Source organism: Dioscorea cayenensis, chromosome 20 (assembly GCF_009730915.1).
Source record: "Dioscorea cayenensis subsp. rotundata cultivar TDr96_F1 chromosome 20, TDr96_F1_v2_PseudoChromosome.rev07_lg8_w22 25.fasta, whole genome shotgun sequence".
NCBI lineage: Eukaryota > Viridiplantae > Streptophyta > Magnoliopsida > Dioscoreales > Dioscoreaceae > Dioscorea > Dioscorea cayenensis.
The window spans coordinates 29,679,581-29,704,933 of NC_052490.1; the positions used below are offsets into that span (position 1 = coordinate 29,679,581).

General features: G+C 34.3%; 2 pseudogenes; both read right to left on the bottom strand.

Annotated features, from left to right (window-relative positions):
• Nucleotides 1-2,335: 2,335 nt before the first annotated feature.
• LOC120251412 lies at nt 2,336-2,721 on the bottom strand (annotated as a pseudogene).
• A 59-nt stretch (nt 2,722-2,780) lies between these two features.
• LOC120251413 lies at nt 2,781-17,128 on the bottom strand (annotated as a pseudogene).
• Between the last annotated feature and the right edge of the window lie 8,225 nt (nt 17,129-25,353).

The window sequence follows — 25,353 nt, forward strand, 5'->3', positions numbered from 1 at the left end:
AGTGCCTATGGTTGAATAACTATCTAACATTAGTTCTTCCTTATTATTGAAGTGTTCCATTTTAGTTAATAATGAAATTTTGTTTCCCGATTTGCTTTGAATTTGCTAATATTTTATTTATGAAGTTATATTCCTTCTTGACATTGCATATATATATATATATATAATTTTGAAGTATTTGAAGTTGAGGCTGGCATTATATAAAGAAAAGTAATTTTATCTCTTTTCCTTCTGATGCATTATTCAGCTTCAATTTTAAATTTTAAGAGCTAAATGATATGTTGATTTGAACTTGGGAATTCATGATTTTGAAAGAAAGCTTTCTTATATTCTCACTGGAGATGTAAACTGCCCGGAGGCATTGGTTTCAAAGATAGCTTCGGTACTTGGTGAATTTGGGTTTGTAACGTTCGAGCTGCTTATCTTGATTGAACACATTGAAACCGGCTAAACAAGCATACAATTTATGTTAGATATGAACCAAGTCAAAAAATTGAACACATTAAAAACGGCTAAACAAGCAATAATCTTTTACTATAGACCTCAAGAATTATAGCAGTCAGCAATCTATAACACAATTTTCAGTCTCAAACAGTCTTCGGCAATCTTTTTAGCCTGAAGTTACATCAACTCTTGATGTTGAACTTAAGGTTGTCAAAGTTAGACTTAATGCAGCTGTCGGTCAGGGTATAAATATTGAAATTATATATATAGTCTATTTCAGACAGACTGCTATAATTCTTTGGGGTCTAGATTGTTAGTGTATATATATGTGTGTGTATATATATATAATTGTGAAGTATTTGAAGTTCAGGCTGGCATTGTGGGATCGAAAATACAAGCCCTAGTGTCGTGTCAGTGAAGGGACACCAGGTGATATATATCGAATCACAAATATTATTATTATTATTTTTATTATTATTATTATTTTTATCTTTGTGGGTTCTTCCTTTCCTAATAGAGGCAAGCCTCTATTATTAATTACCCCAGACTGAAATCTTAGGAACCTCCGATTAAGGGCTCAAGTACAAGTAAAGGCAAGAAAATTTGCAAATTATAAATCTTATTATTTAATATGTGTATATATATATATTCATTACATCCTTTATATATCAATATATAATTTATATATATATATATATATATCACTGCCGCTGTCTGTGCCTTGTCGCCATGTTGCATGCCTTGCTACTTTAAAATATATCTCATTACCGCCTTGAAATTTGTATACTTTCTAAAAGAATTTGTCACTGCCCCGAAATGTGCATTTTGACATTGCTTCAATATGAACGTGTTTAAACGTTACTTCATTGTTGCTTCGGTGTGATTTGTGTGAGCATGTTTATCATGGCTTCAGAATGAATATTTTATCGAGTCTTCATCAACCACATATTTATGCCTTGTAAAATACTATGTATCAAATTAAACATCCAAGCTTAGAAGGCCAGAATTGCTTCGTGTTACTGAATAAACACCCTCCATTGTTGTGTATGTAGTTATCCAACCCATCAGCTTTGCTTTCCTTAGGTTTTTGTGATAATTCATGCAAAAATTGGCTAGATTTCATTATTTTATATATATACTTATCATTGACTTATTCCCATGTGCATGGTGGAACCTCCCTTTTTTTTTTATATATATATTGATTTATATATATCAATGCACGTGACAATGCATGCAAATCATTGTATGATTTTTTTTTTCTTTTTTTTATCATTCATTTATTTTCATATATATATATATATATTTAGGTGGGACCGGCCTCTTAGGTACATGCATCTCATCATGCATACATTCTTCTCATCTTGAAACCTCCATGTGTATCCTTTGTATAGTGGGATCCATTTATTTCCTAATGAACCATGTACCATTGCATGTTTCTTATTCTCTCTCCCCTATCTCACAACATACTTGATCATCATGATATATATACTCACTTTCAGTGGCATGCAATTGCATGGAATAATGCTGGTTACATACTTGGTCACTTGTGAGAGATCTCTTTTCATTCCTTAATCATTTTTTTTAATATATTTATATATATATTTTTTATTTTTTACAAAGAACAAATCACAATTTCGACATGAACTTCAATTTTCACACTGCGTGTGGTTGAATAGAAAGTTTTTTTTTTCCCCTCCTCAACATAAGCACCGTTTGTCTGTGATTTAGTTGAATTTCAACATAAGCAGTGTGTTTAAATAAATGTGTTTCTAAGGCAATGAGAGATTAAGGGCCAAAATCTTTTTAAGCAAAGCAGAACAAACCGAGTCCCAACTGTGTCTTATTTATTACAACTTAAATGACAAGCAAATACATGTCTTAGAAAGACTCCTCATGGAATGATGTGCTGATAGAGGGGAAGAGCACCAAAGCCTCACGTTCAGCTCTCTCTTTCTTTACAAGAGCCAACATGTCCTCAAAATAGCTTATAAATGGTGTTTGCAAAGCCTGCAGATCTTTGCTCAAGTACTCATGCTTCATGGAGAGATCCATGGCGCGTTTGAGACGCTGGGTCCTCGCATCGACGACCTCACGTGGGAGCCGAGCCAGCGTCTCCTTGATGTCCAGATCGTACATCGGATCATAGAGATCTTCACATCGCAACCCGTAGTTCTTGAAACGCTGGGTGAGAACCTTGTAGTGCTGGGCGGCGAACTAGTTGCGGCATGGATTGAGGAGCGTCTGCAACCACGTCGGCACCAGAAACCATCGAAGCATAGAGACGAAACCACAGTACAAATCCAACAATAGGCTTAAACACTCCCCATAGCACCAACTTATGTAAAGTTCATGGCTGCACAATGATTTGAAACCTCGTCTATTCTCAAATATAAACAGATCTTCATAAGCATTAATTTCTTTTTTTTTTTTTTGAAATCCGGATCCTTGATGATGACAACAGGGCGCGTTGTATGTGACAGAACATAGTTCGTAATGCTACCCAGTAAAATCCTCCGGATTTGGCCAAGGCCTTGGCTTCCCATAACCAGTGAATCTAGCTTCAATTCTTCAACAGCATCACAGAGCTTCTCCTTCTCATCACTCCAGTACAACTTGATCACAATCGTTGTTTTCTTCTGCCTTGAAGCGGTATCAAGCAAGTCAAGCACCTCGGCGTCAACTTCCAGATCACATAGCTTTCATGATTTCCAGTTCCGCCAAAGGGATCAGAGGAGATCTGGATTTGGCCAAGAGTGCATGCTTGATCTTATTGGTTTCACCGCGCTTGGTAATGGTATGGACGACGATGAGGGTTTCATCTTCTTCACTTTCTTGCTCTTATAAATGGATATTTTCTTCACTGTCTTACAGAATTCTGGCCATGGGTGATCATTAACGAGCATCATATCGTCTTGGTTATCAATGAAGATTAAATTCCGTAACGGCAGCAGCGACGACGTAGCAATAGCAGCAATGGATATGTTTGCCTCGTGATTTGTATTCATGATTGATTTTGGGATTTATATCACCTCGAGATTTGTCCCCTCGACTAGTCCTGAAATTTGTGCATGATATTGAGAGATTTGTGCATTTTGGATATTTTGGATCGCCTCGAGATCGGTGCTCACGCCTGATCCTGAGATTTGAGTATTTTAGACCGTCTTGAGATCGGTGCTCTCGATCGGGTCCCCGAGATTTGTGTATTTTGGATATTTTGGATCGCCTCGAGATCGGTGCTCTCGGCGATCCCGAGATTTGTGTATTTCGGGATCGCCTTGAGATCGGTGCTCTAGGCTGGTCTTGAGATTTGTGTATTTTGGATATTTTGGATCGCCTCAAGATCGGTGCTCTCCGCTGATCCTGAGATTTGAATATTTTAGACCGTCTTGAGATCGGTACTCTTGATCGAGTCCCGAGATTTTTAATATTTTAGACCGTCTTGAGATCGGTGCTCTCGACTGGTCTTGAGATTTGTGTATTTCAGACTACTTTGAGATCGGTGCTCTAGGCTGGTCTTGAGATTTGTGTATTTTGGATATTTTGGATCGCCTCGAGATCGGTGCTCTCGGTTGATCCTGAGGTTTGAGTATTTTAGACCGTCTTGAGATCGGTACTCTTGACTGGTCCTGAGATTTTAATATTTTAGACCGTCTTGAGATCGGTGCTCTCGACTGGCCTTGAGATTTGAATATTTTGAATATTGTGGATCAGCTCGAGATCGGTGCTCTCGGCTAATCCTGAGATTTGTGCATTTTAGACTGCCTTAAGATCTGTGATCTCGGCTAGTCTTGAGATTTGAATATTTTGAATATTTTGTTGAAATTAGGAAATACATTTAATTTATTTATTATTTATTATTATATTTTTTTTTATATAAGCAGGCATGATATAAAGAAAAGTAATTTTATCTCTTTTCCTTTACATGCATTATTTAGCTTCAATTTTAAGAGTTAAATGATATGCTGATTTGAACTTGGAAATTCATGATTTTGATAGGAAACCTTGTTATTATCACACTGGAGATGTAAACTACCCAGAAGCATTGCCATTGGTTTCAAAGATGCTCTGATACTTGGTGGAGTTGGGTCGGTAACGTTGCGTTGCTTATCTTGAAGACACACTAAAAGCGCCTAAACAAGCATACAATTTATGTTAGATATGAACCAAGTCAAAAAATTGAACATACTTAAAACGTTTAAACAATGAATAATCCTTTAATCTAGAACATACTTAAAACGTCTCAAACACTATTTTCAGTCTCAGATAGTCTCTGACAATCTTTTTAGCCTGAAGTTACATCCGCTCTTGATGCTGAACCTTAGGTTGTCAAATTTAGACTTAATTTAACTACTGGTCAGGGTATAAACATTGCAATCATATATAGAGTCTTTCTGAGACTGAAGGAAGTGGTATAGACTGCTGACTGCTATAATTCTTGGGGTCTAGATTGTTAGTGTATATATATATATGTGTGTGTGTGTGTGTGTGTGTGCATATATATATATATATATAAATATGTATAATTTTGAAGTATTTGGAGTTTGAGACTGACATGATATAAAGAAAAAAACAATTTTATTTCCTTTTCCTTTGCATGCATTAGTCAGCTTCAATTTTAAGAGCTAAATCATTTGTCAATTTAAACTTGGGAATTCATGATTATGAAATGAAAAGTTGTTATTATCTCATTGGAGATGTAAACTACCCAAAGGCATTGCCGTTGGTTTCAAAGATATAGCTCCGGTACTTAGTGGAGTTGCATTGGTAAAGTTCGCGGTGTTTGTCTTGACACACTGAATGCGGCTAAATAAGCATACAATTTATGTGAGATAAGAAGCAAGTAAAAAAATTGAGCACACTAACAGCGGCTATAAAAGCAATAATATTTTTATCTAGACCACAAGAATTACAACAGTCATCAGTCTTTAGCACTTTTTTCAGTCTTAGACAATCAGTCTCAGATAGTCTTCGACAATCTATTAGCATTAAGTTACATCGGCTCTTAATTGTGAACTTCAGGCTTTCAAAGTTAGACTTAATGCTGTTGCTGGGCAGGGTGTAAACATTACAATCATATACATAGTCTTTTTGAGATTGAAGAAGTGTTACAAACTCATGACTGCTATAATTCTTGTAGTCTACATTGTTAGTGTATATATATGTGTGCATAAATAGATATATAATTTTGAAGTATTTGAAGTTGAGACTGGCATGATATAAAGAAAATTTATTTTATTGCTTTTTCCTTTGAATGCAATATTTAGCTTCGATTTTAAGAGCTAAATGATATGTCAATTTGAAATTGGGAATTAATGATTCTGAAAGAAAGCCTTCTTATTTTCTCATTGGAGATGTAAACTACCCGGAGAGATTACTATTGGTTTTAAAGATAGCTCTGGTACTTGGTGGAGTTGAGCTAGTAACATTCGTGGTACTTATCTTGAACACATTGAAAGTGGCTACACACGCATACAACTTATGTTAGATATGAAACAAGTAAAAAAATTGAACACACTCAAAGTGGATAAACAAGTAATAATCCTTTGATCCAGACCCAAACAATTAGCAATCAGTAGTTTGTAGCACTTTTTTCAGTCTCATATAGTCGGTCTCAAACAGTCTTAAACGATATTTTTAGCGTGATGTTGAACTTTAGACTGTCAAAGTTAGACTTAATACAACTGCTAGTCAGGGTATAAACTACTTTAACATCGTTAGAAGTTCTAGCCCCAAATATTCTTTTCCTCCATTTTTATTCAATAAGCAATTTTCAATGGAATAGTTTTGTTAAATGCAGCATATGGATTATAAAAACATTATTAATACTGTAAGGGTGGATATAGATGCGGATAGCTTTCATCAATTAAAATATGGCTGACCTTGTGATGAATGACAAACAACAATGATTTGTTTTGGGTTATTCTGAAGTTCAGATCAAAGGCAAGAAGATAATGATTATTGATAGTAGTAGCATGGTTGGGGCGCCAACGTTACCGCTATTACAGGGTAAAAAAAAGACTAAATTTATGTGAACATTGATATTATTCTGATATTTGTTATTTTTACAAAGGCTTGGTGCAATAGTGACCAGTGTCCGACCTCGTCTGTGGCAGCTAGTTGAATGCAGGATCAATTGTGATCGATTATGAAATAGTTTATTAAATCAAAACAAGGAAGTACAAACAAAACTCAATAGAAAAAAAGAAGAAATAACTAAATACAATAAAATAGTAAAAGGGAAATCAATAGTTTATAGTGAATTTCATCATCCACCTGGGAAGATCTAATCCCTGGGAATATAGAGATTTTATGACAGTGTCTTCCATGGTTAGCTAGTTTATTAGCTAATATGTTCAAGCCACGGGGAATGATTTTAATAGCTCTATATTTTCAAACCAAATCTTTGCTTGATAACAATAATCCTTTGATCTAAACCTCAAAAATTATAACAGTCAGCTATCTGTAGCACTTTCATTAATCTCAAACAGTCTGAGGACAATCTTTTTAGCCTGAAGTTAGATCGGCTCTTCAGGCTGCTGTTGGTCAGAGTATAATTCTTGGGGTCTAGATTTTTAGTGTATATATGTGTGTGCATATATATATATATATATATATATAATTTTGAAGTATTTGAAGTTGGGGATTGCATGATATAAAGAAAAGCAATTTTATCTCTTTTCCTGATTTGAACTTGAGAATTCATGATTTTGAAAAGAAGCCTTTTTATTATCTCACTGGAGGAGGTATTGCAGTTGGTTTCAAAGATGGCTTCGGTACTTGGTGGAGTTGGGCCAGTAATGTTCGTGGTGCTTATCTTGAACAAAATGAAAGGTACTAAACACACATATAACTTATCTTAGATATAAACCAAGTCAAAATTTTGATATAAATTTCTATTCTTTTTGAATTTTTGTGTTTTAATTTTGAAATGATAAATTAGTGTTGAAGTTTTGGTATTGATTATGTGTTTCTACAAAAGATATTTCTCATATATATTTTAGTTGTTTTGCTAGGAGATTATTGTTGGAATGCTGGTATTGATCTTTTATCTTTGCCGAGTAAATGTGTTTCTACGAGTTGCTTTTTTTTGGTAATTCTTTTTCAATGATTCTTGTTCGAAATGCTTAAATTTGGGATTGAGCTAAACTCTGTATGTAATTTTGATGTTTATGTTTGAAATAATTTCCCTTCTTATCTTCTACTTTATATAGATATCTATGTGTGAGAAATCATGTTTAGGATGCTAGGTAATGTCATGGCCAACATTATCCAGATTTTTTAAGTCAATTTAATTGTGATTGTGAAATCAAAGGCCATATAACTTTAAGATATTCACTACAAGAAAATTCATATTTATATTCACTACAAAGAAAATTCCTTAATTAGCATGGTAGAATTGACATAGAAATGAGTTTAAAAACCGTGCCCAATTAACTTTGACATAGTATTTGGCACTGAAAAATAACCGTGCATATAGCAAGCTCACAAATACATTTTGACACCGCTTTTTTATACCGTACCAAACTTTTGTCACTGTTTTTAGCACCTGTTTTTGGCACCGTCTTTTACTATTGTGCCAAACATTATTATTGATATTTGACATGGACTTTGGTTTCATATTCACTATAATTTTGACACGGTTTTATTGGTTTAGTATTTGGCACGATTTTTAGCATGATTTTATATATAATATCTTTTTTTCACAGTATTTAGCACAATTTTTTAACATGACTTTTTTGTTACAGTTTTTGGCATGCTTTTGTTTTTTCTATGAAAAAAAATTAATTTATATGAAATTAATTTATTAAAATATATTCTATATTTTGTATTGATTTACGGGCAAAATGAACAAAAATGTTACTAAAATCACAAATTTACCAACTTAAGAAGACCAAACTCAATAAAATAGGTAGAAGTTGAATGAAATAACAAAACATTCAATGAATTAATAATAATTAATAATTACATGAACCGAGTAAGGTACGTCAAATTGTGAGTCTAGACCAGGAGCAATTCTATCCCAGACCTATGACAAACAAGCATCAGTAAGCTGAAATTGGAAAAACAGACCCATGACATAAGAAAAAAATTAATATTTATGGTTCAACTTCAAATATCAGCATAGTTTGAACGGGTAAATTTTTTGATAGGATACCCAACTATGGTGAATTATCAGTTTGAGGTCCAAACTTTGATTTGTATCAAAATGGTGACCTATCTTTAATTATGTTTCACCGATTGGGTACCCGGATAATTCCGGTCATATTTGAATGATGTGGCAGTTCGTAAATATGAGTCAGCATAAAAGAATAAATGGTGCTTGCCACATCTCTCTCTCTCTCTCTCTCTCTCTCTCTCTCTCTCTCTCTTTCTCTCTCTCAAGCTCTTTAATTAGTCAACTATATGCGAGTCTTGGTCCAAATGCGCAAGCTTGGCGTAGTCAACCTGTTCAGCCACCACCATGCCGAGTCTTGGTCCTCCGTTCGTCTTCAATCTCAGCAAGAACATCACTTTTAGAGTAGCTTTGGGTTGCAGTCCCATTCATGAAGAGCAAGACAAGTTTCTCTCTCTCACTCTCACTCTCTCACACACACACACAAAGAAGCTCTTTAATTAATAATGGTGACCAACACTCATTTACTTGAACTGAATTTTATTGACATTAAGAGCATGGGGAAGATGATGACGTTGGTGAAGAGGCTAGAGCCGTGGAAGGCTATTCATAGGACGTCAAGAGATGTAAACCAAGTAAAGAAAATGTTAGAGATGATGTAGTTAGGGGAAAGGAGGAGAAGGTTTTGAGAAAGCTAGAGAGGAGAGAGAGAGAGAAAGAGAGAGAGAGAGAGATAACCTGGGTTGCTGACGTGGCAAGCACCATTTATTTTTTTATGCTGACTCATATTTCCGAACTGCCACATCATTCAAATATGACCGGAATTACCTGGGTACCCAATCGGTGAAACATAATTAAAGATAGGTCACCATTTTGATACAAATCAAAGTTTGGACCCCAAACTTATAATTCACTAAAGTTGGGTACCCTATCAAAAACTTTACCCTAGTTTGAACTTCAAAGCACTCTTATCCAAAGAAGAGACAGCACAAACCTTCTTCACCACCTCTTTATCAATCTCTATCTTGCCCAAATCAATCCATGCTTGTGCCATCAGTACAAGAAGTTAAAATATTTTACTCAAGATATGCAAAAGCAACATTGAAAGAGCTATTACACAACATTTTCGTTAACAGTAACCTTCAAAGACAGCTTTTATGCTATTAACTCAGGCCTGCCATTTGTCGTGGTCAATTGCCCATTTTAACCCCTACAAGTTAAGGTTAGATTTACTGAACATTTGAGTAACTAATTAACTGACAATAGATTTCATACCTGAACACCAATTATAGGGACAACCACAGCATAACAGGTATCAACTGCAGCAGCAAGCCATGCATGCATTCCTATATCAACAATTTATCATATCAGCTCTAAAAATTTCTGAACTTTAATCACTAAATTTTTAATGGCTTTTACTGTATGGTTACCGAACCTCGAAGTGATTCACTGGTAATCCCAATCTTAGTAAGATCAATGTCCTCCCGTTTAGTTAAATAATCCCTTAATTTGATCAGGTCCTATACCTACTCATCTAGCATCAACTCAATTACATCACTCTCGCAGAAAGTACATCCCCATATATAAGTTGAACAGCATGAAAATACACACAAATTTGTTCATGCTTTATGCACATCTTTACCATGTCAAAAATAAAAGGCATTGTATCACCATTTTTCCAAGCTGAAACCAAAGCCTATTCCAAAACAATTAAAGATGATTCCATCAATGGGTGTTGGCTTACCTCTAGGTATTTGTTTGTGTTGCTTGCCCGCTCACCATGGTACCATGAATCAATGGGCAGCTATGTATCCTCTTGAAGCATATACTTGAACAACAGTAAACAATGGTCTGTATCTCTGTTGAGGTTCTTAAGAAGATTACCCAAGTTATAACAATGCACCTCAAGCAATGGCCGTAGCCATTTCTTACATTTATAGGAGATGTGCAAGAACACAATGACCGTCTTTGTTTTATCATCAAAAGGATTGGCTGGTCTTGTTGTACATTCAGGAAGGTAAGGTAGATATGTTTGGATAGTCATTGGCATTTTGTCATTTTGAGATGCATTTCTGTTGAATGTGTAGAATGGATTAGGAGACTCAAATGGATTGATGTATGTCTTATCATCATCAGCAATCAATCCTCTGTTGATAATAATCTAATTATAAACCAAATTTTGCTTCAGTTAAAAGCAAAGAAATAAATTAACAGACATGACCTTGGCAATGCTGTAAAGTGTAGCACTTGGCAATGACAGGATAGTGAAAAAAGATTTGTGAAATATATGGCTTATACATAACCATCAACTTCTGGAGAGAGAGTACAGAGTAGCATAAGATGTATAACTACTTATTTGTGATGATAAATTAAAAGAGGGATTTAGTGAAATTAACAAGAGAAATTGTTTGGCTAGCAGCATTAATTTTGGGAATGATCAATTGGATTTTACTCCATTGCATAAACTATCTACTGAGACCAAGTATTTTCCCCTTATTGCAGACCAAAATGGAACCACAGCTTCTTTGTTGCCATTTAATTAATTAACAGGTTCAGCTTTTAAGTCATTAGGGAAGTTGTTTTTACTTGTCCACAAAATTATTTTACACTTGGAAAAGGTAAACACAGAGTTGGAGCATGTCCTAAAAATATGAATAGAATGTACATGGGTTTGTCTGGTTGGGTGTGGTTACATGTCTGTGCATTATATTTTTGCTAAATTATCATACCTGCAGCAAGAATTTGTGAAACAATAAGTTAAAGTGACTAAAGCCACTATTGTTTCTCAGCAATTTCAGACCTTGAAAATTCAATATTTGATTTCTTAAAGCTATCAAAATCAAGAACACACAATAAGCTTCAAGTTTCTATTAAATGATAGATACGTAAGTAACAAAAACTCATAACTATGACATTTATCAAGATGATAAAATCATATTTAATTGTTATAAGAAGCGAACACTGAAATCAAGTTCCACATAACTAATATTCAGGATTCACGAGGGTTCCTCAAGGGTTTTGCATAACATATAGAGTGTTAACATCAAGTAGGAAAAAAAAAAATTACTGGATTTAAAAGAGGAGGTAGAGTTTTACCATCAAAAGATGCTCTCAAAGGTCGTACCATAAAGCTCCGCCTCATTGGTAATTGAGAAGCGGACATCAGAGCTCTCATTGCTCTAGGCTCGGCCATCGCACCAGAGCACTCATCACTCTCGACTCCAACACTGGAGCTCTCATCACTCTTGGCTCTAACACCAGACTTCTCATCTCTCTGTCTCTATCTCTGTCCACTACAAGAAAATTATTGTTTAAAAACAACATTTTTCATTTTTAATCCGATGCTAATTCAGTTTGGAAATGGATTTGAAACAGAATTTATCTGTTTCGAAAACCCTTGTTTCTAATTTAAATAGAAACAAAAAAAATTTTCCATTTCTAAATTTAGAAACTGATTGGAAAGTGGAATCAATATGTGTCTAACTTTTGAAAAATTAAAATGGAATAATGTATGTTGCGAATCCGTTTCTAAAGTCTGTTGTAATTCCGTTTCGGAATTTAGAAACCAATTTGAAACAAAATTGTTACCATTACAAGAATTAGAAACGGATTCCAAACGGAATATTTTTTTGTTTTATTTTTGTTCCGCCCCATTAGAAACAAGTGTTTTTGTTCCTAATCCGTTTCTAGAGTCAATTTAAAAAAAATAAATATTTAAACAAATTAATCCATTTCTAATCCATTTTAAACATTCATGTCAAAAATAAAATAAAATAAAAATTATATCCCTGATTTTTTATAAAACCTGGTACGTGAATTTTTTTTTTTTAAACCTAGAATACCAATAAATAAGATAAATTCATTAATTCATACAAAAAGAAATGTTTAAGTACAAATGTTTAACACAAAATAATAAGTATATGACAAATACAACTATAAGTCAACATCATGATCATCAGTAAATAGTTGAGTCATATGTGGTCCACTGAAGAATCCTCTTCTCAAAACTCATTATCATGTCCTTTAAAAATCAATGAACTCATTTATTCCTCGTAAGAAATTGGGATTCAAAAGTCCATCCTTAAGCCTAGTATACATACAACTTCTGTCTGTGTCCATGTTACTAATAGTTGTGTGTTAAAAGGGTAAAATCAGTCAACACACTCATTATAAGTTAGCCCTTAAATTAATTAGCTAAAAAACAAAAACCAACTAAGAAGAAAATGGTCATATAAAAGATAAGTTGTTAGCTAATATCAACCAAAAATGTACACTTGACCCATTATGACAACTATTTCAAGCATCAATAATTGGTACATTTATATAGCTCACTTATGCAATAGTTTGTTAACAAGATCGTTTTAAGAAATACATCATGCAATTTAGCATTGAAGATAGCAAATAAACAAATAAAAGACATTACTATGTTTGTATCAAAGGATTCAAAGCAATATGATCCAGGAAACTAAAAGTAGAGGTTTTCCAATGTCAAATGACTTAAACAAATTAGAAATGTGGATCAGTTCACATTCAAATAATCTATCAAAATAATACATAAATGGAGCATAACTATTTACGCCAACGATACAGAGTGTCACATGCTGACAGTATAACTTTAGCATGGTCGGTGCTAGATTGAGATGGTTCTTGTTCTACTTTGGCCTAATGAACTATAAAGATAACGTAGTTGATGTTCTATTATTCCCTTTTATTTGGTTTCTATTCTACTGTTTTTTGGCATAATTTGAAAATTTGCCAAACAAATCTATCAAACAATAAACAGATCCCAAGGATTTCTAACATCATGTCTTCCTAACAGAAAGAAAAGATAGTTTAAAATATTGAAGTTAAGTGTTTCAAAAGCATGCTTCATAACTTGTTATGAGGATGAGAATGGGTTTTCCACCTAAAAAAAGAAAATATCAATATGAAGTCTTCATCCTAGATAGCTAAACAAAGACGAAAGCCAGGTCAGATTTGATTGGCAGTGTAAGGCGGGCCATTATTCCAAAAATGACTATTCTGCAAGAGAATAACCATAGAAAAAATGACAAGTCTGAAGCATTTGTAATTCAAGTACTAGTTAAATTTGCAGTTAACTGTTTCAATCTCCATTACACACACACACGAGATATCACAGAAATCATGTATGTTAAACATGCTAGGGATTGTACTGTCTTTGTGACAGAGATCCAATGTCACCTACTTTTCTCCGGTGTATGGGTCATCTAATCTTCTAAAAACAACAAAGGTTGTTAATAATGTTATGTCATATCGCAGGTTCCTGCTCATATAAAAGCGGCTCTGGAACCAATTAAGCACTTAATTCGGTAATTCCTACTAACTGTTAGTTATAGAGTTGGACAAATATGGCCAACCTTAATAAATGTCACCAGTTCTGTACAAATCCAATTCCATGGTTGCTTAACAAAGCCATGTTATAACTTCCAAAGAAAGATGTCATGTTTTGGCAAGGTGGCATGCTAACCAAAGCTATGAAGAACTCATGCTTTCGATACCAGGATAAAATAAACTCCACAAGGCTTCATTATTGTTTCAACAACTCCACTCTTGTTTCAACATCTCAAACTTATTTTATAAAGTTGCAATAATATATACATGACAATTCGAACTCATCAGAATTTAAATGGAGAGGTGCTGCAAGTTGAAACCAAAACACAATATTTAGATGAATCCACACATTATTTGCAAGCACTGAAAAAGACTTCACCCTACTGAAAATAGTAAATGCTACTATGTGCACTAAAAAATGTGACAGTAAATTGAGAACAGGGTTGCAGTACCTGAACATAGTACAAAGCAATGCCTGGAGATAATAATTCAGAATCATATATGAGGTGCAATTGAATGCCAGATCATTAGTAGAAGTACAAAATCATTCATTCCATTTGTTTTAGATACAGTGCAGACAGCACAATTGAAAGAGATCAAATGAGATGCTATAACAATTTCTGAAATAAATCCACTGTGCAGCTGAATGTTGACTTCCCTCCAAAAAAGAAAAAAAATTAAACTGAAATAATTTCCTTCTTTGAAAACTCATTAATGCGAATTGCTATTATAATTAAGTGGTTGTAGTGTTTGTGTGACAGGTGAATCAGGATTTGTAGCTTCTTGGCTTGTCAAAAGACTTTTGGAATCAGGATATCATGTGATAGGCACTGTGAGAGACACAGGTACAGTTATTAATATCCTTTAATTTTCCTTGCTAACCATGCAAAAGGCAATAACTATGAGATGATGATTTCATTAAAAAATGCATTAACAAACCAAAGTAGGAGGATTGACATATAAATGACCACTCCACAATCATAAAAAATTCGTAGGACACCTCAAAAATGGTAGAAAAAGGATAACGAATCCAATGGTATAGAACATTGACATAAGAGTTGCAAATTCTCAACTATATAATATATATTCATGAAAGTTCACAGTTGCTCCCTCAACAATATTAAAATATTCATTTTGATGTTGTCCCTAAACTATATGGAAAAAAGTTTGCATTGGTCTCATGTCAATAATGGCATTGACAATCTGTTTGTCTAATGGATTACTCTAGTTTTGAATTCAATTAAGGTATCATCAAAGAACCAAATGCAGTTCAGTAACCAAATTAAACATATTTGGTTATTGTTCAAGGATTAGTTGTGAACTTTCACGATATATGTTCTAATCCTAAGATATAAATTGATACGTTAATGTATAAGTTGGCAGATCTATATGAAACTTCACCCTAATACTCGAGCATATTTACAAGCTGAGTGTCTTGAACATAGATTATAACAGAGATAGCTGAAATAGTTTTATTTTGATTATATACTTCTATTTTTATGGTGTTGCAATCAATAAATCTGCTCAGTGATCATGTGATCAAGCACAGTAAACCATACTGATGTAAAGCTGAAGGTGCTAACATGTCCCTGAAGAGCTTTTCTACGGGCTCTAGCTTTTGGAATTCATATAGTGATTCTGAGTCAAAAAGCTTGTGATTCACAAGTATAATTGTATTTCTTAATAATCCACTTTAAATGAACAGAACAATTTAATCAGACTCAAACAGAGGAATTGATAAAAGGTATCTGCTAGATAAAAGGCATACACTTTATTAAGCAGAAGGCTTCTCTCAGAGCAGCCTTCTGTTTCTGCGAGATCACTGTCAACACCTGTGCAATCAAAAGCCTCACCACCTTACTACCCCAACAATCCAAGCACGAGATCCATCAGTACAATCACAGAAGAAAAAACCAAACACATGCTAATATTTGATGGGTCGTTATCAAACAACCCATCGGCACAGCATGCATACATAAAACTTTCCAGTTTAACTATTTCAGATCCATGTAAATTTCATGACAATTGCTTAATGCAAAACTGATATATCAAAAATTCAACACATTAAATAAAAATATACTCAAACTAAGTAATCCAAACTGAAGCTTTCAGACTTACATTGTCCCTTAGCTGAAGCTTCCGTTCAGCCTTCTCTGCAGTATAAACAGCTTCTTGCTCACCTGGTGATGAAAATGAATCAAAGTAAGCTTGGATAGCAAACACATGCTTGGATATACTAGGTTACCAATAATGAGAAGGAAAAGACAATTGGAAGGAGAAGGAATGAAGCGTAACTAGGCAGCCAACAATGAATGACAGTGACACAATAAGAAACTTCAAACCAAACAAGATTGACAGATCAATTTATGTGGGAAAAAAAAAAAATTCACAGTTCATAGACTATAATCTAGACTTATAGAAAGAAAGAAAATCTCCTCTACATTAGTGAAATGAAGCAAGTGTATATCACTACATTTCAAAGAAGTAAAATACCATACTTCCAAAATCCATAATAAACGTGATCCCAGCTCTAAAACTAAATTCAGAAAGTCAATACTATTTCAACAAGCCACATTACCTACTTTCAAGAAACATTAAAACACTTGAAGGAAACTCAATAGATCACTCCCAACCTTCATACTTCATGAAATCAAAGCTAAAACTCCAACTAGCCCCTATTTAGAGTTTCTACAACCACTGGAAGTTTGGAACCCTAGCTACACATAATAATTGAACATTGCACACATGTTTAGCAAACTCAAAGCCATCAATTCGCCCCCAAAATCAAAACTATCCAACCCTTCAGTCAATGATCCAGATATCAAACCAAACAAAAAACCCAAAATCAAAACAAAGATTCCTGTGTCCAGATCCTGAAATAAAAACATGTATGGATTTGAGTATAAAGCAATTTTTAACTAGTCAACCAACCATGATCTTGTTCATAATAAGCAAGAAGTCTAGATGATGAGCCGATGATGAGAGAAACAAAGATAAAAAAGGATAGCAAGATCGAATACATTTTCTTCTTTTTGAAAGCTCGAAATGACACAAGGGAACACGATGATAAGCTGCGCGCGACACAGAGAGAGGCACGACTGGGTGAGGATTTAGAGAAAGAGAAAGACGCACGACGACGGCGATAGGAAGCTCAAGGGATCGGCGATGGGAAGCCTGGTCAAGAAGAAGCCAAGCGCGGGGACGTCTCTCTCTCTCTCTCTCTCTCTCTCAATTTTAAAATTTTACCGCAAGCCCTAAATTTTACCACCTTCTGGCCTTCTCTCTCTCTCTCTCTCTCTCTCTCTCTCTCTCTCTCTCTCTCTCAATTTTAAAATTTACCCCCTAAAACCCTAAATTCTACTACCTTAAAACCTTAAAATTTACCCCCTTAAAATAAATTCTCATAATATTACTTACACAACCAATTTTTAAATTATTATTACTATTTAATTACAAAATACTTGAAATTAATTATTTTTAATAAATATTTACTATAATTTAAATATTTAAAGACTAAAATATTTTTTAATTTATGATTAATTTATTTAAAAATTTAATTATGAGTTTCTTAATTTTCTTGATAAATAATAAAATTATTTTTTCATATAGCACGAAAATATTTAATACTTGAACACATCTTTAATTACAATTTTAACAACAACAAAAAAAAATGATTAATAATTGGATTGAAGCTATAGCATTATTGTTCGCTGGAATCGAAATATTTGTAAGATGTGGATTACAATTTGTATCGATTAAATAAATTGCCAAATGCATAATATTACAACATAGTACATGTAAGTAACATCGTCTTATTAGTTTTAAAAACCTACTGAATTAAAAAATTTTGATTAATAATTGGATTGAAGCTATAGCATCATCGTTGGCTGGAATCGAAATATTCGCAAGATGTGGGTTACAATTTGTATCGATTAAACAAATTGTCAAATGCATAATATTACAACATAATTATGTAAGAAACATCGTCTTATTAGTTTTAAGAACCTTATATTACTCCTACAAATATTCTATCAATGCATTATGAAGTTGATGACTTCCACAATTGGTATAAGCATATCTATGCGCTGAATTGTTAACATTATAATTTTAATTACAATAATAAAAATAAAAAATTATTAAATGTGTGGGCCCCAAATTTGGAATTAATTTTGGTGACCCAAAATCTGGTGTCATCTACCCCAAACCCCACATTTGGGACAAAAATTGGAGGTCGGTTGGAGTTTCAAATGACTCCAAATCTAGGATTTCGGATCATGGTTGGAGTTGCTCTTAGAATCTACGATTTGAGATTTAAAACTTATTGCTTCTTTTTTTCATTAAAAATTTATTACTTATCCTAAAATAACTAAAATTTATAAAAAAAAAATTAAAATATATTTTACACAACAAGGTATAATGTTTTCAAAATTGGATAGGATCTTATGTTTAATAATATGAAAAATATTTAATAATAAATATTTGTTATTATTAAAAAAAATAAATTTAATATTAAATATTTAATTGTATTAGTCTATAAATTTAAAATAATTAATTTTTTAAAAAGTAATAATTAAATGAATCTTAATTATTTTAAATAAATATAAAGTTTCCTCCATTTTAATTATTTAATAATTAAAAAAAGTTTTAATCTCCAACATTTTTTTATCTCTAACAAATATTTGAAATTTTTCTTACTTTAAAAATTTTAAAATTGGTATTTTGAGAATTATAATGAAGTAAGAAGTATAATAGGGAAAAAAAAATCCCATTACTCATATTTCTAAAGTAATTTGATATTACCCTAACCAAACATCACCTAAAACTAAAATTGTTCCACCATCATCATTAAATTTTTTTCAGTTTTGGATCATATTCATGTGTAACGGCAAATTTTTCCCTTGGTAGATAAAATTTTAATGTAATTTACTTTTTTTTTTTGTATGAGATGTATTTTCAATAAACTAGGCATTTTTTTTTACTATGTCACTTGCTTTTTCATTTTGACAACTTAACTTCAATTTTCATCAAATTGGTCACTTTTGATTCATCGAAAAGTAACATGAGGGATTCCCCTTTTCATTGATGTGGGCTCTAGAGAAGCACACGCCAATTATCCCTCACATCACCAAGAAGAAGCCACGTCATTCAATACCGGCCATGCCAACACCTTGAACATTCCATGCCACCATCACCCGTTCCAAGAGGAAAGAGTTGGGGTTTAGATGTGGGGAGTTGTCTCCTTTGTGTTGGTTAGGAGAGAAGGATTCATCTCAAGTTACGTAAGAGGTGTCGGAAACAGTGTCTGTGGTGGTCTAATAAAGAAAGGTGAAGGATAAGAGGTTTGAGAGGATGGTGGGGATAGTTGGGGTTCAGAAACAGGAACACAATCCTTTGCTATACCTCAAGTGCACTAATCATACAAGTAGTAAAGTGTACTCAATAGGATTGACAAGTTGAATCCATAGATACTAGGAATCTCTTAGTACTAATTGCTTTTCTAATATCTAACCGGATTGAAAGATTGGGAAAAGGATGGAAAGACGATGGAAAGAAGTAGGGAATTAAACTGGATTAGAAACACTGATATGAAGAAGTGTCCTGAACTAATCCCCTAGATCGGAAGGCTCAACACCATAACCCATATCTCTAGGCACGTACTTGATTCTAAACTCCTATGTGTGCTTTAACAAGGAATGTTACAACTAGTACAATCATACACATCAAGTTTTGCAATCACAACTATGACAAACATGCACATCAAGTTTTGCAATCACAACTATGACAATTGTGCACATCAAGTTTTGCAACACAAGATTTAACATTGAATAATCCAAGAAAACTCCATAGCCAATATAAAAGAGTAAGTCAAATACACATAATCTCAAGGTTTATAAGCTTGAGGCACCATGGAACAATTTATCCCCTTATGGGTTCACACGACGGCAAAAAGAGATAAAGAAAACAAACAAGTAAAAATTCATATATATAACTCCCTTTTGCTTCTCTAATCCTCTCAATCGTGCTCTAAGAACCTTCCTGCCAACTTAGCTCCACTCCAATTGGTGCTCCAGAATCTTTGCTCTCTTTCTTTTCCAAAGGGTGGTGAAGTTCGTCTAGCAGCCGCACTAGCAAATCCAAGATGAAGTCTACTCAAACCCTAACTTTGGGGGTTTAAAACTAATTCTCGATACAAGCACGGTCCTGCATAGGCTATGCTTGTACCCATGCACTTTATAGATTAGTCCAGAGTTTGGCATCATCTCTGTGCCCATACTTCCTTCATATAAAATCTTCAAGTCCAGTCATTTGCAAGGGGCTAAGCACGGCATCAACACACCCGTGCTTCTCCTAAAAAAGTGTAGTTGTGTCCTTTTAATGCCGAATTTGCTCCAAGTCTTGTTCTTTTGTCCTAAGACCTATTAACTTGCACAAATACACACATATACCCAAAGTAACATCAAAGTATTTGAATTGAATGCTAAAAGACAAGCAAAATATATAAAGGAGGTATGTAAAATGTCTATATAAAACGCACTTATCAATATCCGTGATGGTTAGGGCTATAGCCAAGGAAGACACATGGTGATGACCGATACTCCATTTTGTGAGAATTATGAGGACGAAGATATGGAGAAAACAAAGACATCCGACTACTTTGAAGTGGACATAGTCTGGGGTTTTTTTTTTAAAAAAGGTATTAAAAGGGAGAGATGCAATGAGAAACTGGAAAAGACACACGATTGATAAGGCACATTACTGTCTCAAAGGCAAAATGCCAAAACTTTTAAGGAGAAGAGGAATGAGCAAGGAGCGTGAGTCAAGTCTCAAAAATGTGACGATGGTGCCGCTCAACTAGTCTATTGTGTTCATGGGTGTGTGGGCAAGATACCCGATGACGAATGCCCATTTTGGAAAAGAAAGATGTTAATTTATGAAATTGTCCACTCCAATCAGTTAGATGGATTTTAATTTTGTGTTCAACTGGCTTTCAACCATAGTAAAAAAGATGAGAAAATTAGTAAAAATATTGGGCTTTTGAGGGAGAGATAGAGAGAGAGAGAGAGAGAGAGAGAGAGTGTGTGTGTGTGTGTGTGTGTGTGGATAAAACCATATATATTTTGGAAAAACTATCAATAAAAAGAGATAACTTAGATAATATACCAAGTTGGCAAGAAGTACAAATCGTTTGTTTTGGTACATAATAATATGGAAGAGAATTCTTCTTTATTATAGCCCTAACAATTCGATTGTGTGGGTGGCCCAAACGATGGTGACATGTGTCAAGGGAGGTCCATTCAGCAAGATACGTTATGAAAGAATTGGGAAGTGGAGTACGGAGGGTGTAAAGGCCATGTTCATTGGTTCCACAAAGCAAAATTTGGTAGGTAGCCAAATTCTTCACATAAAAAGAGTACAGATAAGACTCAAAGAAAACATTGTTATCTCGGGTGAATTGTTGGATTGATAATAAGGGTTGTGAAATTGTGGGGACATATAAAATGTTGTTAAGGTGAAATGAAGTATGGAGTCTATGGAAGGTAGATGAACTAACATGAGAGATAGGAAAACCCTTACTATTCCCAATATGGAGATCCTCAGTATTGCAGCATGGTTGAGCAGTGTTGATGTTGGCTATGTTTAGAGTGGCTTGGTTTGTTACCCTGGTGTCAGCGAACCATTTCTAGGAAGATGACGATGGATGAGTAGGGCACATGGTGAGCTGCTAGGGCTCCACGTTGAAAACAAGTGACTGTGGAGTGACCCCAAGTACTGCAGAGCTGGCACATAATAGAATTCCCACCATTAGGTTGAAACCTTCCACCATTATTCTAACGACCATGACTATGCTCCCTACCAACACGCCGGCCAGGAGCACGACCATATTTGTGCTAATAGTAGTTGTAGCCAAAGGGAGAAAGACCTTCCTAAATAGGTCTAAACTCAATGTGACCAAGTTGGAGTCCAAGAAGAGAAGTTCCTAAAAAAGGACATGAGGGGCTAGTTGTAGGGTTAAAACCACCAAAGGTTAGGTTGGAGGTTTGGCCAAGGGAAGTGCCTCCCCTGAGGCTAACAAACATATGGGAATATGAACCTTCAAAGGGTTGCATCACAGAGAAGTAAGAAGTTGGCGGTGTGATGTGGTTCTCATTAATAGACTCATGGTCACTAAGGAGAGCTTGAAGATCAGAGAAGGAAATTGGCTCGGGGAGAGCATTCAAGGTGGTGGTGAGATTTTTTAATTCAGAATAGAGATCTACGAAGATATAGAGGCTTGGTCCCTCCACGGAAATAAGACATCTAGTAGCAGCTACAGAATAGGAGATGTTCTTAGCTTTGATGAGATAGGTGGTGAAAGAGAGATCGCCTTGTTCAAGTTAATGTAGGTCTTTGTGGAGTTGAAGGATACGAGTGTTAAAGGGAAAGACATAGGTAGTTTCTAGGGTTGTCCAAATACAGATAGAGGTTTTGAGGTCAACAATGGTAGAGAAAACATTTTCGGAGAGAGAGAAAAGGAGAATGGTCACAATATGTTTATCAATTTGTTTCCAATAAAAATAGGCATGATTTATTTATGGGGTAGAGTTACTTGTTAATAGAGTGAAGGTAATTTAGTGGTGGAGGGATCGATCCATCAATGAATCCCATCAAGTTTTGATTTACTAAGAATGATCGATGTGATTCGTGTGTGCCAATAAATATAATTATGGGGCTTGAGTTTAATGCTTATGTAGTGATGAGAGTTTTGAAGCATGGGAAGGAGATTGTTGGTGGAGGGGAAATTGATTTAAATGGTGACATGGGTAGGGGTGTGAGACAAGGTGGTGGGAGAATGTTAGAATTAATCTTGTTATTGCATTTAGAACCCTATGTTATATATATTACGTTTAAGCATTGTTGCATTTATGCATTTAAGTTTGCAGTTATGACCCTTTTTATTTTATAAATTGCATTTGTATTTAAAATTATGTTAGGATTATGTTAAGATAAGTTTATTAGTTTGAATCTGTTTAGTTTCTTGGTGGCGAAGTAACTTAGTTTGAATCCAGTTATCAATATCAATATAAAAAGATAGAAAGGACTTGAGTTTGTTGACCGCGTCAAAAAAATATTCTCTTCTTTTTTTATAGTGTTCTTTGTGTGTTTTTTATCTAATTATCCTAACAGAGAAGACACGATTTCTAGGAAGCGGCCAGAGATTAGGACAAAAAACCAATGACTACAAAGGTTCCAATACCCAGCTAGAACAAATATATAAAATTCTTTCTTACATTAGTCTCAATAGAATTACAAGTATATAAAGATAGCCACTATTATATAAGGAAATTATCAATATAAGGAATCCTATGCCAACTGCAAATTATCATTTACATATTTGGGAAATAGAGTGAATCATGAATATTTTCTAATATTCATTTACATCTTTGGGAGATTGGAAGATGGCACAGATATTCTCTAATAAATGTAGCACACTTGGATTCTGATTTGCAAACGCTGAACCCAATATTATTTATTTCTGAAAATTTAAATATAAATTAACTTTAAATAAAGTTGGGGTTATCTTTTTAAGAAAAATTATTTAAAAAAACTTTTTCCCTTGTTCAAAAGGACAGCTAAAGGTCTAAGAAGCTTCGTTGGAAAATACATGTGATTTAATTTAACAATATGGGATACTATTTAATGTGTAAACTTAGTAGTTAAACCCATTAAAATATACTAAATTTTAGAAATTATTTTTAAATAAATATATATATATATATATCACATTCATTAAAACTACTAGAACGTATAGGCATATGATAGTACATAGAGTACAAAATAAAACAATGACAACCAAAAGACTAACACATACCATTCATCTTGCACTTGAGAGAAAGAGAGGGACATAAGAATTCCAAGTTTCTCTAGAAAATCGTGGCAAAGTCTTCCAGTCTCACATTCTTAGTCTTTAGAGTTGTATGCATTTCATATAAAAAAACATATGGTTAACTTTCAAAATGATCGAAGATCATGGAAGTATCTTTGCTTTGAAGATAGACACATTTCACTACAACTAGATGTTTTAAAGCATTCCCTCAGATACTTAAGTCCCAAACATGCTTAAACATGGGTTGGATATGGTTTCTATTAGTAAAATTAAGAAAGTGGAAGGAATTTGGATGCCTTTGAGGGGTGAGATTAGTGTAATATTGCTTTGCTATCAAACCAATTTACTCTTGGAAAACAACAAACCAATTAAAAATGCTATAAGGAATTTAGTAGAAAAGAGTTACCTTCTTAACAGATAATTCATGTGTGCATCTGTTTGCCCGTACAAGTTAGTTATTAATAATTGAATTATCTGTCATTAATATTATATATATATATATATATATACATATATTGCACTAACTCTTCTTTGTCATTTATTTAAATTGAATTTCATAGTGACTCAAGTGTTTATTTTTGACTATAAGAACTAGTTTAACTGATTAGTTATCTGCAACCTATGGAAAGAAAAAGATGAGCATATTGAGAATTTTTTTTTTTCAAAAAACTCCTTGTGTAACAAACTATTTAAATTTTGAAAAAAAGTGGATAAACCACATGCATTAAAACTGATACAAAAAATCCACTAGATGTGGAAAAGACACAAAACAACAACGAAACAAGAAAAATAGAGCCGGTGAACAAACAACAACAGAAAGCAACTCCCACCGACAGGAGTGGAAAGAAACACGCCTAACCCTCCAGCTGCACCGGGTCCATCCCACCGGTTGGCCGACCACCGGCAAAGTTGGCACAGGGCGCTAACATCTCTAAAAATTCTCTCAGCTGACAACCCGCTTGTAGACCAACAAGTTTTCCCAATTTAAAAGAACCCACTTCATTCCAATCGGAGCGAGAGCTAAGCTCCACCGTCACATGAGTAGACTCAGAACATATAAAAATGCTCTTCTCAGCATCTTCGACCAGGAGATCACTTGCCCAACTCACTAAAATATTTCTTAATTTTTCCGCAATAAGGGTCCTACTACCATGCATGAAAATCCAATTAAAATGCGGGTGGAGATTGTGGTTTGATGTTGTCCAGGTTGGAACACAAAAGGGATCAAACTCCCAGGATTTAACATGTGCTTGTTGAGTACTGGGCACAGAATTCCCCACCATATATTGGCTAGTGTCCAGAGGCCCAAAAGAATTTGGGCGGCCCATATGTTGGACCCCATTTGACAAAGAAGGCCCATGCATGTCTAGCTCATGCATGATAACTCCCTCAGTGTTAACCTGGTCCAGCGCACTCAGGCACATCACAAGAGACAATAGACATGCGCTAGCTGTCAGCAGCTTCTTCGCCAGCCCATGCAAGATACCTCCTTTAGCGTTAACATGTTCTTGCGCACTCAAGCGCTTCACATGCAACACCAGACATGCGCCAGATGTCAGCCAATTTTTCGCCGAGGAAG